Source organism: Plecotus auritus (assembly GCF_963455305.1).
Source record: "Plecotus auritus genome assembly, chromosome: 3".
NCBI classification, from domain to species: Eukaryota; Metazoa; Chordata; class Mammalia; order Chiroptera; family Vespertilionidae; genus Plecotus; species Plecotus auritus.
In genome coordinates, this window is record NC_137772.1 from 50,855,368 (window position 1) to 50,872,284 (window position 16,917).

The following is a 16,917-nucleotide window of genomic DNA, read 5'->3' on the forward strand; positions in this document are numbered from 1 at the left end:
AAAAGTATATACTTACTCTACACAATCTTCCTGGATAATCTCATTTATTTCTACAATTTTAACTATGCATTCATTCATATCTCATAAATTTAACAGCACACTCCAGCCTTTAAAATATCCCACTACTGTAGCCACTAGCCTATTAAATATTTATCTTTCCACATTTTCCCTCAAAGCCTACATATGTAAAGCACACCATGCCATTTTCTTCTCCAGATATGCCCTAGGTTTCTTATCTCAAGGAATGACAACCCTGTCCATGAAATTGCACAAGCCAGGTGGTTATGCAGAATTCTTCAGTTATCCCTCACCTATCCCTCATCTGGGATCTCATTATAGTAGCAAGACCTAAGCCACCTATAAATATTTGAGGAGCAATATTATAAAATCTAAATAATTGCCCTAGCTGGTTTGGCTCAGTGGATAGAGGATTGGCCTGCAGACTAAAAGGTCCCAGGTTTGATTCCAGTCAAGGGCACATGCCCAGGTTGTGGGCTCCATCCCCAGTAGGGGACGTGCAGGAGGAAGCTAATCAATGATTCTCTTTCATCATTGATGTTTCCTTCTCTTTCTACCTCCCTCTTCCTCTCTGAAATCAATAAAAATATATTTTAAAAACACAAATAAAATCTAAATAGTCTTCTGAGGACAGAGAGCTGCAGTGCAGGTGCATAGCTGTGCAATGTAAAATTATTATAGAATAAAATTCAGTTTACCTGTTTGACCCTGAATTATTATTAGAAAAATGCTACTAACAATGTGAAACAACTTTTAGAAGTCCAATGAGCTACCCTCTACACTACAGAGCCAGACTGTGATATATTTCCAAATAGCTAGTTGAAGGAATCTGGTTGAAACATTTAGAGGTATTCTTGCCTCCACCCTAACTCTGCTTGTGATACTGAGGGAAATTGAAGTGTCTTTACTGGGACAATAAGAGAAATAGCTCTCTAATGGTACATCCCAGGTATGCCATAGTTTTCTTCAATATATTATTGTTGGTTTTTAAATCTTATTTCACAAACATGCTTGGGATTGTTTTAATGTCCTACAACATTTAATTCATCAAGCAAATTACAAATTGATATTAGACTAGATGTCAAAATATCTGATGTCCAGTTTATAAGAAAGAACATTCCAGGGTGGGCAGAAAGGAAAAGTATACATTCCTCAGCCAAATCAATTAACTTAATGGATACTCTATGTGAAAGAATTTATTGCCATACTAAGGGAACATTTACTGTGGGACAGAAATACTTTAACCATATTTCTTGTCCAATTATCTAAATGAGTACACTGTGAATAAGAAGTAACTAGGGATATACAAACTTGACTTATCATACCGTGATTTTACTCCTTTCCTTCTAATGCCATCTAATGTAAATTTGCCTAGAATCCCCAGAGTAAAAAGATATTATGTGCCCTATAAATATTAATGAACCAAAAGAAAAATATAATTGATTAAGGAATTGAAAAGACATTCATACTCATTAGATAATACAAGTCCTGGTGGTCACAGATACATCAGTTTGTTTAATTACTATGTTAAATTGAGTAATCAAGGTTTATGTGGACGGATTGTAAATATAAATATTTATCCTTTCTCTAAGGACAAACTTGTCTTTGCATTACATTGTGACCTTTGATTTGTAAATTTCAACTGGACAAAAAAGAGAAAATGAAGGTATGTTGATGCCCTAGTGGGGAGTTCAAACAAACTATAGTAGTCTGTTAGCAACACCCTATGAATGAGACAGGGGGATAAATCTCTTCCTTGTTGTGACAAATGAAGGACTGAGTGAGTTAAGCTTCTTGCCAACAGAATCTCTTGCCCAGAGACTCTCTGTGACTGAATAAAAGAGGATGAGACTGCTGACTTGGCTCTCCTTAAGGCTGTGATCCTCTCGGAGGAGCGCTGACGGAGCGTGCAGAACAGGTCAGCTGCTACAATCTGGTCAGCAAGGCCGTAGGAGCCTACGGAGCAGCCTGATTTCCAAAGCGTCTGCAGCGCATGGACAAGAGCCTGTCATCTCAGAGGAACGTTTAGCATTGGCTTTCAAACTCTGTGACTGAAGACTGACGTCAGCCTCAGACAAAACAGCATGAAAATCCACTGACTGTACATCTGCACCCATCACGCTGGCTGGTTTAACCCTACACTGGGATCTGATCGGTGCTCACCACAATCCAGTGACCACTTACAATATGAGATGTAAAAAATTCCAAGTGACTACAAAAGACCACTATTGGAAAGACTAAAAAGGAATAAATGACTGCTTGCTTAGAAAGCCTAGCCTCGAAACACAAAATCTTTTTCTGATTTGAAAAAGCCTCTGATATCTTCATTACGTATCATTTCTCATATTTATATGTGAGAAACTTTCCAAATGGAATGAAAATGATATAGTATTCTGATATGTTAACCAGTGGTCGGCAAATTCATTAGTCAACAGAGCCAAATATCAACAGTACAACGATTGAAATTTCTTTTGAGAGCCAAATTTTTTAAACTTAAACTTCTTCTAATGCCACTTCTTCAAAATAGACTCGCCCAGGCCGTGGTATTTTGTGGAAGAGCCACACTCAAGGGGTCAAAGAGCCGCATGTGGCTCTTGAGCCGCAGTTTGCCGACCACGGTGTTAAAGCCCTGTATCAAATAGAGGTGATTAAGAATGTCATGGGGTGATGTTGTCTTGCTAAATTGTCATGGGGTGATGTTATCTTGCTAAATTAACGTTGGAAGTTCCAAGCACCTTGTTCAAAAATAATAACCCCTCACGTAAAGTGGGACATACGTAATCTCAGTAGTACCCTTCTCATGTGAAACCTGACTATGGTATTATTCTCACTGTTCTTTCCATTATCAGGATAGTAGGTGATGTATTGCTTGCAACACAATGTAAAATGAATCTCTAAATCATGACTTAGGCTAATGCACTGATGAATAAAGAATGAAAAGATCTTGAAGATAATGTAATTGTAAATAGAATAGACATGTATTATCTGTTATTTACAGCAGAGTCACATTTTTATTTGATAGTTAGAATTGAGTGACTGTAAGTATTGTAAAAAAACATGGGCTTCTTAAAAGTAGCTGATAATCCTAATCCTAATTAGCAAGACATTGCAGCATTGGTTCTGAATGGCCATTTGAGAACTAGAAAGTGGCAAACTGAATTCAGGTTTGTTATTCATACAACAGTAAAATAAAATAACTTAAGAATGCTGTATATCTGCAGAGGCAGGAAATACTAGAAAAATGCTCAGAACAATGGGCCATAATGTGTTCACACACCTGATAATTGATAACATAGACCTGGGACTTTCAGGAAAGCCCTTTTGTGCTACCCTGACTTGGGTTGCTTTGGGAGGGTGAATTTATGCGCTGGCAAAAAAAAAAAAAAAAAAAAAAAAAAATTAAGCTTTTTAACAGGGAAAAAAACATCTATGTTGTGTTTCTGGATCTCTCACAATATTTTGTATTATTTTCTGTCAAATGCACACATTTCGCATAGGTTTTTGTAGGAGGTGGGGAAACAGTTAACAGAGATGAGAACTTAAAGGGAGGTACTTTGGGAACACTGCCGTGAGGGCACGGAAGAGGGTCAGCAGAAGGCAGGAAGCGATAGCACTGGAGGAACACTTGTGAAGTGTCCCAGGTATAAAATACCGAGACTTAGTCATAAGATTATAGCCCCCCTTCCCTATACCTTACCTCCAACACCAACAAGCTCCAGTTTAACAATAGTGGATTACAGGTAAAGGGTTGTAAGAGATAAACTCTGAGGAGGAATACTTAGGAAGCTCAAAGTCCAGAGAGACCAAAACAAGGACACTAGAGCAGTGGTTGGCAAACTCATTAGTCAACAGAGCGGCAAACCGCGGCTCGCGAGCCACGGTTTGCCGACCACTGACCACTGCACTAGAGGAATGTGAAGGCTCTGACTTTATAGCTAGGGAAAATTTTAAACACAACCCAGGTCCTAGCCAGATTAACATAGATTTTATTTACCTGAATGCCATTTACCTCAGTCTCTATCATCCAATACATCCCGTGCAGCTTTTACCTAAAATTGCAAGGCATGATAAAAGACAAGAAAAAACAAACAATAACACACCACAGTCTGAAGAGAAAAAACACATATGTTATGCATGATCCAGATATTGGAATTATAATACAGAATTTAAAACAACTATAATTATTCTTTTAAGGAATCTAATTAAAAATACAGGTAAGATTGAAAATCACGTGGGCAATGTAAGCAAACATATAGAAATTATTAAAAATATATAACAATAGTAAAGGAAACCCTAGAAGTCAGACATATAGTAACAGAAATGAAGAATACCTTGAATGAGCTCATCAGTAGACCTGCCATGGCTAAGGAAAGAATCAGAGAGCCAGAAGATACATGAAGAGAAACTTTCCAATCTGAAATGCAAAGATAACATAATACTAATAATTTATACTTTAAAAATTATAATGAACAAATGTGCATTATACAACACAACTGGCAGCTGGATTGAATGTGAGCAAGAGGCACCCACCTAATCTTCTGCCAAATGTGACATGGGGCTTCCTTTGCTCCTCCCTGGGCATATGAGGGTACACAGCCCAACCTTCCCTATGTCATGCCCAGACTCTCACTGTGGCAGAACGTAGCAGAGTCGAGGGTACTGATGGGGAGAGGGAGCTGTACATGGATTGGAGCACCAGGGGTCAGGAAACAGGCAGCTGACAACCAGACCCAGGAAAGCAGGGAGGGAGTGGGGCATAGGTCCACGTGTGAGCCACAGCTCCAAGCCCCAGGCATATGTGTCATTGTCCCATCTTGTCTTTCATGCAGGACACAGATTCAAAGATAAAATTGTTAAGCATTTCAAGATGGCAACCACAGAGCATAAACTGTCCAAGTGAGGTTTTGTGTGACTGCACTGGTGAAATATTCATGTTGTTGGCTCTGCATAGTAACCAAGTAATGGAAACCATTTTCTAGTATTAAACAAGGAATGCAAATTGCACACAGTTAAGATCTATGGAATATAAGTGAGAGGGTGAGGTCTGATTAACTTTTTAATTGTTTCTATAAATTGTCTGTCTTATACTAAGTTATTCTTTCCCTGGAAGGAACAGAATCATTCCTCAAAATATCTGATTCACTAGCAGAATTTTTCAATAAATTTCATTTTTTTCCCTTAAAAGTATAAGGATTGTATAAGTATATTGTATTATTCTACACAAGTGGGATTGCAGTATGTATGTTGATAAATTTATTAAACATTATTTAGAATCATTTTATTGCATTTAAATTTAATTAAACATAAGTATTAAATGTGCTTTTATATATTTTTTCTTTCCTTGTTTCTGTTTTATCTGAACACATACAACATATGAGATCACTTATCAGAGATAGTAACTTTCTTTTCTTTTCATGATCCTGAAATCCTTTAAAACTGGACTTACTGACAGAAAAGGAAGGTAATGCCCATGATCTCTGATTCATTTTTCTCCTGATTACCCAAGGGCTGGGGGCCAGGGTGCTGCCAGGAAGGAAGGAGACAAATGGCCAACCTACTTTCTTTACAAACTTGCTAATGATCATCCTCCTGTAAACAAGCAAAAAAAATATTTTTTATAAGGAAGCATTGTTATGAAAGGTTTCGAGCAGGATGTCCTTGGATGAGCACCCCGTATATCAAACAAACCTGGGATTTGTGGATTTATGATGTATGTATGGCTCTCTGTAGAATATCATGTATGCTATATAATATCTAAGATATAAAATAGAGCTGTTTTGCAATCTATATGCTCCCTATTCTGTGAACCCATACACCTTCTTAGAGATCCCTGGGCCAAAGATCACATGTCTGACATGTGACACATGTCTGACATGTGAAGGAGGAATGCCTCAGGTCTCTCTCTGTTTCACCTGTGACTATTGATTTGATAATTAAAACTATCATTAAAGCTTGATAATGGACAAGATATATAATTTGTTGGAGTATAATTTGACAATTTAGTTCTAAGCATTATTACAAAAATATGTGCATTTAAATGCAAGTTTAAGAAAAGGTATCTCAGGCCCATATATGTTAAGCAACCTACCCAATACAATTTTTGAATTTCAAAACAATGCGATTTGAGATTAAGCCATTTACCTAGAAAAAAAAGGAAAGAGAAATTCTTGATGTTGATGCACATAATTATAAGCACTGCAAACCTTTTAGAAGCTGTCAACTGCTTGGTCCATCAACCTCAACAGCGACCTATAAAAATGTTCTTGTTTGGTACATCTTTAATTTGGAGAGCAGAGAAGCATGTTGTTCTGCAGCTTCCATCGCATCTGTCACTCACATCAGGGACATAGTTTGTTTCCATAGAGCATCTTATCTACATTGAAATTTTTCTCATAAACCTTGATCTTTAATAGGTAAATTCATGAAGCTTATAATTGGCACAGTACATACAATTGTATAATATAGCATGGTAACATCTTTTAACATTGATTTCACTTAATCTTTAACCTGACACATTGCAGGTTTTACAGTAGCAGTTCTCACATTGAGACTCCATCTGTTAATGGCAGGAAACAACATTGCTATCCTCCAGGAGGCTGCCAGAAAGTGTAAATGATTTGATATGCAGCTAATGGGAGTTCAAGTATACTCAGCAATGCTTTTGCTGTATTTCCCACTCACACAGGAATAACCTTTGAACACAATGACTGATAGAATTCCTGTAGCTCAAACTTTTTAAGACACCATAGAAACAATAATAGTTATCATTACTGTTGATGTGCAAACATTCTTGTAGCATCAGTCAGAGTAGTACCTAGGCATTCTGACAGAACTATTAAACCTATTAGTTCATATCAGTGAGCAAAGTTGAGGTTGCCAAATGCTTCCTTGAGCCCTAACAGTCAGTGCATCCTTTAAGTCACACTACCTTGATTATATTAGTTACAGAGCTTCAAAAATCCTCCCAGGCATGCCGAAGTGGAATAATGTGTGCATTCAAAAGTAATTTATTTCTTGGAAAGTCCTTGAAAAAAGCAAAAGACAGTTGCCCATAGATTAAATAGGGCAGCACTTCTTGACAAATAGTCTTTTCCAGGTCAGATTAATAAATTTTCATTTGGCAACTACTGTGTGCCAGGAAATTTGCTAAGTGCTGGATCTTCAGATACTACAAAATATATTTTCTGGCTTCAAACAGCACACCAATTAGTTACTGAAAAAGATACATAGGCATATAACTAGAAAGCAATCCATTAAACATAATAAAGGGGGGGGGCGATAACATGACAGTTTAGGATAACAAAAAGAGCTCAGAATTTTAAAACTACTTGAAATAAAAACCTTCAATATATGTTTTGGTTACATGGCATTGAGAAAGTTATGTAATAGCTACATTTTTTTTCTCACCTGTAAAGTAGGAGATATTTATACATACTGAATAGTTTTATTGCAGGGATTAAATGAGATGTGCAAATTTATAAAATTTCACAGGAAAAAGAAACTTAATGAGCTCAGAAATTTTCACATGAAACTTCAAGAGAATGCATGTTCTTCAGACTGCTTATCATTGAATGCCGGATCCACTCCTATCTGGAACTGTCACTTTAATCACATTTATCTGTTCTCAGAATAATTGAGGGTACTTTCAACTTATCTGACTTTATGGGATAGCCACACCTTGTTCTCCTCCACTAAGCGATTTTGCACAATTAACATAATTTACTTGATTCTGCACACTCAGACTTTGAGGCATCTTTAAAGCTTTTGATGTCAAGTATATTGATCATTCTCTTAATTTGATTCTCAACACAAGGATGGGTTTTAATGTGCTTTATTAATCAACATTTTTTTTTTCAGTTTTACTTTTAACTAGCTGGGGATGAGAAAGATTACAAAGTTGTCTTCTCCAACACTTGAAGTTCTTGAATTTTGGACTGTCTCTATCCCTTTGTTTTTTGCTAGGAAAGTGTTTAGTTATTTTCTGATGTCTTCCCTGCAGTGCCTTGACAAATACAGCACATTGATATAAAAATATTTAGTGAACACACTAATGTATATCTTTTACCAAATGCTTTAGTAAACAACTCTATTACAAATGATTATTCTCATTCCCTTATTTCATGCCCAGGACATCTGTAAGTGAAGAAGGAAAAATACATAAAAATAGAAGAAAAAGGAACAAAAAGCTTCAACAGAAAAGACTCAAATAGAAATAGTACCCTCAACGTTTTGTGCTTATTTTAATACATGGAAGTATGACATTTTTTTAAAAAATATATTTTATTGATTTTTTACAGAGAGGAAGGGAGAGGGATAGAGAGTTAGAAACATCGATGAGAGAGAAACATCGATCAGCTGCCTCCTGCACACTCCCCACTGGGGATGTGCCAGCAACCAAGGTACATGCCCTTGACCGGAATCGAACCCGGGACCCTTCAGTCCGCAGGCCGACGCTCTATCCACTGAGCCAAACCGGTTTCGGCCGGAAGTATGACATTTTTGATCTGTAATATAACATGGGGTTTCATAAACATCTTAATTGTTATTAATGTCAAAACTTAATGCACTTATCATGATAAGTAAATAGAAAAGTTCACTAATCAGATGATAAAATGAGGCAGAGAGTGTGAGCAATATATACCATCTCAGAAATGATAAATAGCAGAGCTAGGATTAGAAACCAGGAAGTATATGTTCAGACACTTAACCACCAATTTCTACTTCTGTGTCATAAAAACTAAGAGTGGTTTGCATGTGATTCTATTGTCTTGAGAAACCTGACGTGATCTTTTTGATATCAACATGCAGATAAAAGTAACATTTAACCAGGTCACTAAGACTCATATGAAATTTTCCATACTTTTCATATAGTGGTGGAAAACTATAATGAAACACTGAGGCTACCACTGGATTTAAAAGAATTTTTAAATCTAAAGACATAAATCAATGGCCAAAACATTGCTTTCTCATTTAAATCTAATCATCATGTGAAGAAATCATTAGTGTCAGACACATTCCATGAGGTCATATCTGTAAGTAAAAAGCTAAGAAATTATCTATTACTAGTGGCCCAGTACATGAAATTCGTGCACGGGACGGGGGTGTCCCTCAGCCCGGCCTGCACCCTCTCCCATAGGGATCGAGCCTAAACTGACAGTCAGACATCCTTATCGCAATCCGGGACTGCTGGCTTCTAACCACTCACCGGCCTGCCTGCTTGATTGCCCCTAACCACTCTGCCTGCTGGCCTGCTCACCCCCAACTGGCCCCCCTGACAGCCTGTTTGCCCCAACTGCCCCCCTGCTGGCCTGATTGCCCCCAACTACTCCCCACTGCCAGCCTGCTCACCCCCCAACTGCCCACACCTGCTGGCCTGCTTGCCCCCAACTGGCCACCTTCCCTGGCCGGCCTGCATGCCCCCAACTGCACCCCCCCCCCGCTGGCCTGATCACCCCAAACTGCCCTCCCCTCCTGACCTGATTGCCCCTAAGTGCCCCACCACCATGGCTTTGTCCAGAAGGAAGTCTGGAAGGTCTCCCGGTCTAATTAGCATATTACCCTTTTATTGGTATAGATAGAGGCCTGCTGCACGTATGGGCCGGCTGGTCTGCCTTGAAGGGGGTCCCAGATAAAGGTGGGGGTCCCCTTGGGGGGGTGGGGCCTGGGGTAGTTTGCAGGCCGGCCACACCCCCATCAGGCTGGGGGTCCATACTGGGGGCAGTGCCGGCCTGAGTGAGGGGCTGAGGGCTGTTTTCAGGCTGGCCACACCCCCTTCAGGGTGGGGGTCTCCACTGGGGGCCGGTGCCAGCCTGGGCAATGGGCTGATGGCCTTTTGCAGGCTGGCCACGCCCCCATCGGGATGAGGGTCCCCGCTGTGGGGAGTAGCCGGCCTGGGCAAGGGGCCGTTTGGGGGGTGGTTTGCAGGCCAGCCAAGCTCCTGGCTTTGTTTGGAAGGACTTCTGAAAAGTCTCCGGATGGTATCTCAATCTAATTAGCATATTACTCTTTTATTAGTGTAGATTATTAGTGTAGATGGTGCTGGACTGTAAGATTCAGTTAAGTTCTTTCTACTCTAAGAAAATTTGTAACAGGTTATAGGCTTACTTTGTCTTTTTATGCATTACATTCCTTATGTAAACTACATATTAATTTTTAGATTGAAAGGAGAAATAGAGTTAAATATTTTGGAAAAAACTTTAAATAGTTATGTTACCTGTGCAAAATAAAATGTACAAAATAACATTTTTAACAAAGACTTGTATATGAGAACTAGTCTTTACTAACAAGAGGTGTCAGACTTTTATTATCAATATTTGGAAGGGTTTAGGTAGTTTTGCACAATTTGCAGAGCATTTTTTTCATATGTTATTGTATTTAATCCTCATAACTACCTTAAGAGAGACCAGCCAAGCATATTTCAATAACAAACTAGAACAGTTCTTATAAAAATCCAAAGAATAGTCCTCTCTACCTCTTCATAAACCCAACTTGGTAAAACTAAGCCAAGTCCTAATTCCAAGCAGCATTAGGAAATGGTGACTTTTCATAGTCAGATGCCAAATTCATTTACCAATATGAATATTTAATATTGTAAATTTATATTTTCTATGTATTTCATTGACAATCTGAAGTGTTTAAAATAAACATTTCACAATGACCAAACAGGTATGTAATAGTAAATATTTTGAAATTTATGTTGTATTTGTATTACTTAAAATTGAATTAAAAAACATTTTATTTGAAATAATTATGTATTCACAGGAAGATGTAAAGAAATTTAAGAGACCCCATGCACCCTTCACTCAGCCTCTTCCAGTGGTAGCATGAAATTGACCTTTGTATAAAAATGATTAAGATTTCATCAGTTATACATGCACTTTGTATGTTCTCTGTGTGTATGTATTTCTATGCAACTTTATTACTGTAACTGCCATGACTATCAAGAGACAGAGAAACATTGATCAGAACGTCAAACCTCAGAGGGAAGGTAGGGGAGGGTGGGGGTAAAGGAGAGAGATCAACCAAAGGACTTGTATGCATGCATATAAGCCTAACCAATGGACACAGACACTAAGGGGGTGCGGGTATGAGTGGGGAGAGTGGGGGGCAATGGGAAGATAAGGACACATATGTAATACCTTAATCAATAAAGAAAAAAAAAGATACAGAACTGTACCATCACTGTAAGAGAGCCCTACAACCTTTGGTAGTCAAACTCACCCCACCTCTCTACATCCCTTACCTCTGGCAACCACCAATATGCTTTTTATTGCCATAATTATGTTATTTAATGAATGTTATATGGAATTATGCAACATATGTCCTTTTGTGATTGGCTTTTAGCCATTCAACAAATGTCCTTGAAGTTCAGCTAAATTTTTGTTTGTATCAATAGATTGCTCCTCAACAATATTATTGAGTCATAGTCCATTGTATACATATATCATAATGTGTTTAACCATTCAAACATTGAAGTTTTGGCTATTATGGATAAAGCTGCTATGAATATTCACATACAAGTTTTTGTCTGAAAATCAGTTTTGTTCCCCTTCCCCTGCCCCCAGGATATATGCCTGAGTAGAATGACTGGGTTGTACAGTATGTATGGTGCTAACTGTAGGTTCTTTATAGATGCTTTTTATGAGATAAAGTACTTCCTCTATACCAGTTTTTTGAAGGTATTTATAATGAATGCATTTTGATTTCATGGAATACATTTATTGCTTTTCCAATATTAACTCAATCTTGCTTATTTGTGATAAATCCCACTTGGTTATTATATTACTCTTTTTATATATTATTGGACTCAATTGCTGAAATTTTGTTGAAGATTTTTCCATCTAAATTCATGAGAGATATTGGTCTGTAGTTTTTCTACTGTCTTGATTTGCTTTTCATATCAAGGTAATATACTGGCCTCATAAAATTAGATGTGATAAAATTGACTTTTAAGTCATTTGATTTACTTCTCTGAATCACCCAATGAATAGATTGGATTGAATTCAGAGCTGCTGTCTTTTTTGTATTTACTTTATTTTGAATTACACATTTCATACGTTTATAGTTTTCTAAATTTAAATATAGTGTACTTAATATATTTAATAGTATGTTAACTCAGACTCTATTATTAATAAATATAGCTTTTATTCTGTATTCTATATTCTGAAATATGCATAAAGTGATGAATATGTTCTTACCTTGAAATAAGTAGGAAGTGTTTTTGCATAGGAGAGTGATCTCTATGGCCCCTGTGGGGTAGGCTTAGTTGCTAGAGTGAATCTGATCTGAATTGTCAGGAGGTGTCCAACTCCTCTCCCTGTCTTGATAGTCCATATGTTGCACTGTTACTCATGTCAGAATTATTTTTCAATAGATACTAGTATTTTAAAACCTCATTGCAAGTTACGCTAACTAAAAATTTAAGATGATATTGTTTGCTTCTCACCAGTTTTTCAACATATTTTAAGTTAAAATATTAACAATCACCATTTTACCTGTGTACTCACACACACACACACACACACACATATATATATGTATATATATATATATATATATGTGTGTGTGTATATATATATATATGTATATATATATATATATACACACACACACATATATATATACTTTATGTAGTACATAATTATTTATATGTTGAATGGACATAATTTTTAGAGGAATACAACTGTGAGCAGTGAAAAACCATAAGAAAATATTTCAGAAATGATTATCAGCTCTTTTATTTTTTAAGAATTATTTGGGCAGTGATAGAATATACTTATTTTAATAATTTTATTTTGAGTTCCACTTCATCTTTATATATTGAAATGCAGAAATTAAACTGAAATGCATGGTTTTCCTCTGGGCAGGATGCAAAGCTGATTTCCTAGTTCTTTGTCCAGGTGGATTCGAAGAATGAAGCCACAACCAAAAGGTGGTATAGGAAAAGATGGAAATTTATTGGGAAATAAGCACAGACTCCCACATGGGGTGGGGAGAGACCTACTAAGTCCCACTTTCTAAGGTTTATAAAGGTTCTTTGTGTCCTGTTAGCTCCTCTGATTGGTCACTATAGCAGCTTCTAGACTAAAAACCCATGTGGGGTCTCCCTTGTTTTCTCCCCCTCTTGTGGTAGAATTCTCTATTCCCCGTGAAAATCTGTTTTTCTCTTTTTCACTTTTGTTTTTCTATTACTTGTGGCTTTTCCCTTATCTTCTGTGAATGAATGTATTCCTTTCCCTTTATTCTGTGAATAAGTGTCTTCATTCTATGGATGTATGCCTTTTGTTAGCTCCCAGCCCCCCAGGTTTGCAACCCTCCCTTTATTTCTAGAACTCCCTAAACCTGCCTATTTTACCCCTAAAAACTCATTTCAATATTCTGATGCCTGTATAGATTTGTAAATAAAATTATCTTTGAGAGACTATCCTATATAATAAAAGCCTAATATGCTAAGTTTCCAGTCGGCCAGTCGACCTTTCAAACAATCAAAGCGTAATATGCTAATGATATGCTAAGACCACTCAACTGCTTGCCATGGCATGCACTGACCACCAGGGGGCAGATGCTCCAACCAGTAGGTTAGCTTGCTGCTGGGGTCTGGCTGATCGGGACTAAGCGAGACAGGCTGGACACACCCTGGAGCCCTCCCGCAGTCACTCCCCGGCTGGCCAACCTCCTGCGTTCCTCCCAGGCCCCAATCTTGCACCGGTGGGTTCCCTCAGCCTGGCCTCTTCCCCCTCACAATCTGGGACCCCTCAGGGGATGTTGGAGAGCCGGTTTTGGCCCAATCCTGCATGCCAGGCCCAGGGACCCCACTGGTGCATGAATTTGTGCACCAGGCCTCTAATATTTAAATAAGAGTGAGTATATCAGGTAAATTAGACATTGTAAATGTTTCTCACATAAATATCTTAATCAACTTCAGTGAAATTCTTGCAAGCAGTTTCCCCTCCCCCCCCCATTTAGTTTTAATTTGTTGGCAGGCAATACATTCAGAAAGGTGATATTTTTAAGCATTTCCCAACTCTTTTGACCTCAAACGCTTTTATCAGTACTATTTTCACAGGATTAAGTGCTATCATTTTATTTTCTGGGAAACATGGCTCTAGATAATATAGCTTTAATCCCTGGAATTTGTTGGACAGTATGGGCAGAAAAGACATTATCACTAATACAGGTTTAGCCAGTCATTTCTGAACTTTAGCAGAACAGAGTAGGTAAAGACAAACACCTTTTTGTTAGGGTGACATCTCCTTCTTGAGCCACTCTCATGTGATTGAGGGGAATTCTGATCTGAGGTTCATCGTTATGTATGTTACTTGCCTTTGAGTTGATTCTGACTCCTAGCAACCCGGTGAATGAGTGATGTCCACAATGTCCGGTCCTCAACACCCTGATCAGCTCCTGTAGACTTATGCCTATGAGTCGTTTATGGAGTTAGTCATACTCATATTTGGTCTTCCTCTTTTCCTGCTGCTTCTGACTGAAGATCAAGGAAAGGAGAGGGAACTGCGAAAAGAGACTGAGAAGGAAAGGCTGGAGAGAGGAGGCAAACCAAGAGACCTGAGCACCCTGGCAGCCAAGTGAAGAGAGGAAACCTCCAGGAGGGGGCGAGATCAAGTGAGTCAAACACTGCTGCTCGGAAAGCATCTGAAAGCATCTCAGTTTCTGGGAGTCCCTAATTGCCCATAAGCAACAGGCAGAGATTTGCCCTCTGGGTAAGAGTGAGATGAATATACACGATGAACTGTCTGAACTAGGGGATGCTTCAATGCCTGACTGAGAATAAATAATATAACACTAGATAGACAATGAAAACATCAAATTTTTAAAGATTTTGCTTACCTTAGTTCCAAAGAATGCTGCTTTCTCTTGATGTGCCGAAGTAAGACAGCTTCAGTTTTGTCATGTTTTTTTCTCCAGCGATGTTTCAGTTTAATTTGCTCTAGGACCTACTTTTCATCTTTCTGGCAATCCAGGGTATCCGCAGAGCTCTCTCGCAACGTATTTCATATTTAAAATGAATCAATTGTTCCTAATGATACTGCTGTAATTAATCTGGTGATTAATAACAGGAAAGGAGCAAAGAGAAGGCCAAATATTATAGGCTTGTCACTTGGAAAGCTTCGCCAGGAAGCTGCAGTTTAACACTCCCCAGGGAGCCTTAGGTCTATTCCCTGCAGATCACTGGAGGAAGGAACTAGACAGGGGGAGAATAAATACGTGCTCAATAAAGTCTGGGTAAATTGGGAAGGTGATTGCTGTCAAACACACCTGGAAATAGGTCAGTGGCCAGAGAAGGTACGGCCACTGTGAGCGCAGAAGCTTTGAGATATTTAATCTCCTAGACAAAGATGTTTGCTCTCTTTCTCTTGATTGATCTCTCTTGGTTCCTCTTGGTTGATTCCTGGCTTGTGGGGTTCTTACACTCCTGCCCTCCTGTATTTGCCCAGATAGCCCACAGCCACGTGGACCCCATACAATGGACTAAAGGACTGCACCTAGCCTAATGCTCAATTGGACCCATTTCCAACATGGAACAGAAACTCTGGACACTGGGTTTGCTTTTAGCTCTACTGGATCCCCAGTTGCACATCTTCCAGGCCTGGATTAAGGGAAATGGGACTTTGGAAACCCAGGGATGTAATTTCATGAAAATAAAAATTACTCATTCTCCCAGGCCAGTCTCAGAAAATTCTTTTTCTCAAGATATCATAAGCACACCACCCCCAGCACTCAGTGGGGAAAGGGATACACCACTTCCACTGATGACACTATAAGCCTGTTCAACTTTCACATCTGTACATAGTAGTTGGGAATGTGAGAGTGTGGATGATCTTAGCCTTGGTCTCTAATGACACATCTTTGCTCTTGAAGAGCTTTACTAATCTTCCATGGCTGTCATTCTGAGTCTAGCCTTTTCTTGATTTTTTTTTTTTTTTCCAGCAGTCTCTCTTTGAATTGATGACTGAACTAAGGTAAGCAAAATCTTTAAAAATTTGATGTTTTCATTGTCTATCTAGTTTTATATTATTTATTCTCAGTCAGACACTGAAGCATCCCCTAGTTCAGACAGTTCATCGTGTATATTCATCTCTCTGTTACCCAGAGGGCAAATCTCTGCCTGTTGGTTATGGGCAATTAGGGACTCGCAGAAACTGAGATGCTTTCAGAAGCTGATCCACTCAGACCACAGAGCACATCCTCACACTCTCTCCTATTGTCCTATGCTGTGGCAGCACAAGACATCCTAACTGCATGGTCTAGATCTACCCTGGTGCCTGATTTTGTTGCCATCCTCCACTGACTCTTTCTTTAGCTCAGCAGAAGATGTGGAAAGGATGAAGAAAGGACATTACTTATTTTTATTTTATTTTATTGTTATTATTAATTTTATTTATCTTTTTTTATACCTTCACAAGGACATGCTTATTGGTGTTAGAAAAAGGGGAAGGGGAGAGAGGGAGAGAGAAACATAGATGTGAGAGAGAAACATTGATCAGTTGCCTTCCCATATGTACCCTGACTAGGTAGGTGATCTGACTGTGAATCAAACCTGCACCTTTCAGTGTACTGGACAACACTACAACCAACTAGGCCACGCCAGCAAGGGTTATTATTTTTTTAAAATCATCACTCAAGGAAAGGTTGTCTTTTTTATTGAATTTAGAGAGTTGTGGGGGGGGGGTGCGGGGAACAGAGAAACTGATGTGGGAGAGAAACCTCTATCAGTTGCCTCCTGCACATGCCCCCAACCAGTAATTGAACCTGAAACCTTTTGGTGTAGGGGACAACATTCCAGTCAACAGAATCACCCAGCCAGGGCAAGAACATGACTTATTTTATAGTGCACTTTTACTCATCTATCATGTATCTGTTATTTGATAAAGTGGGGGGCCT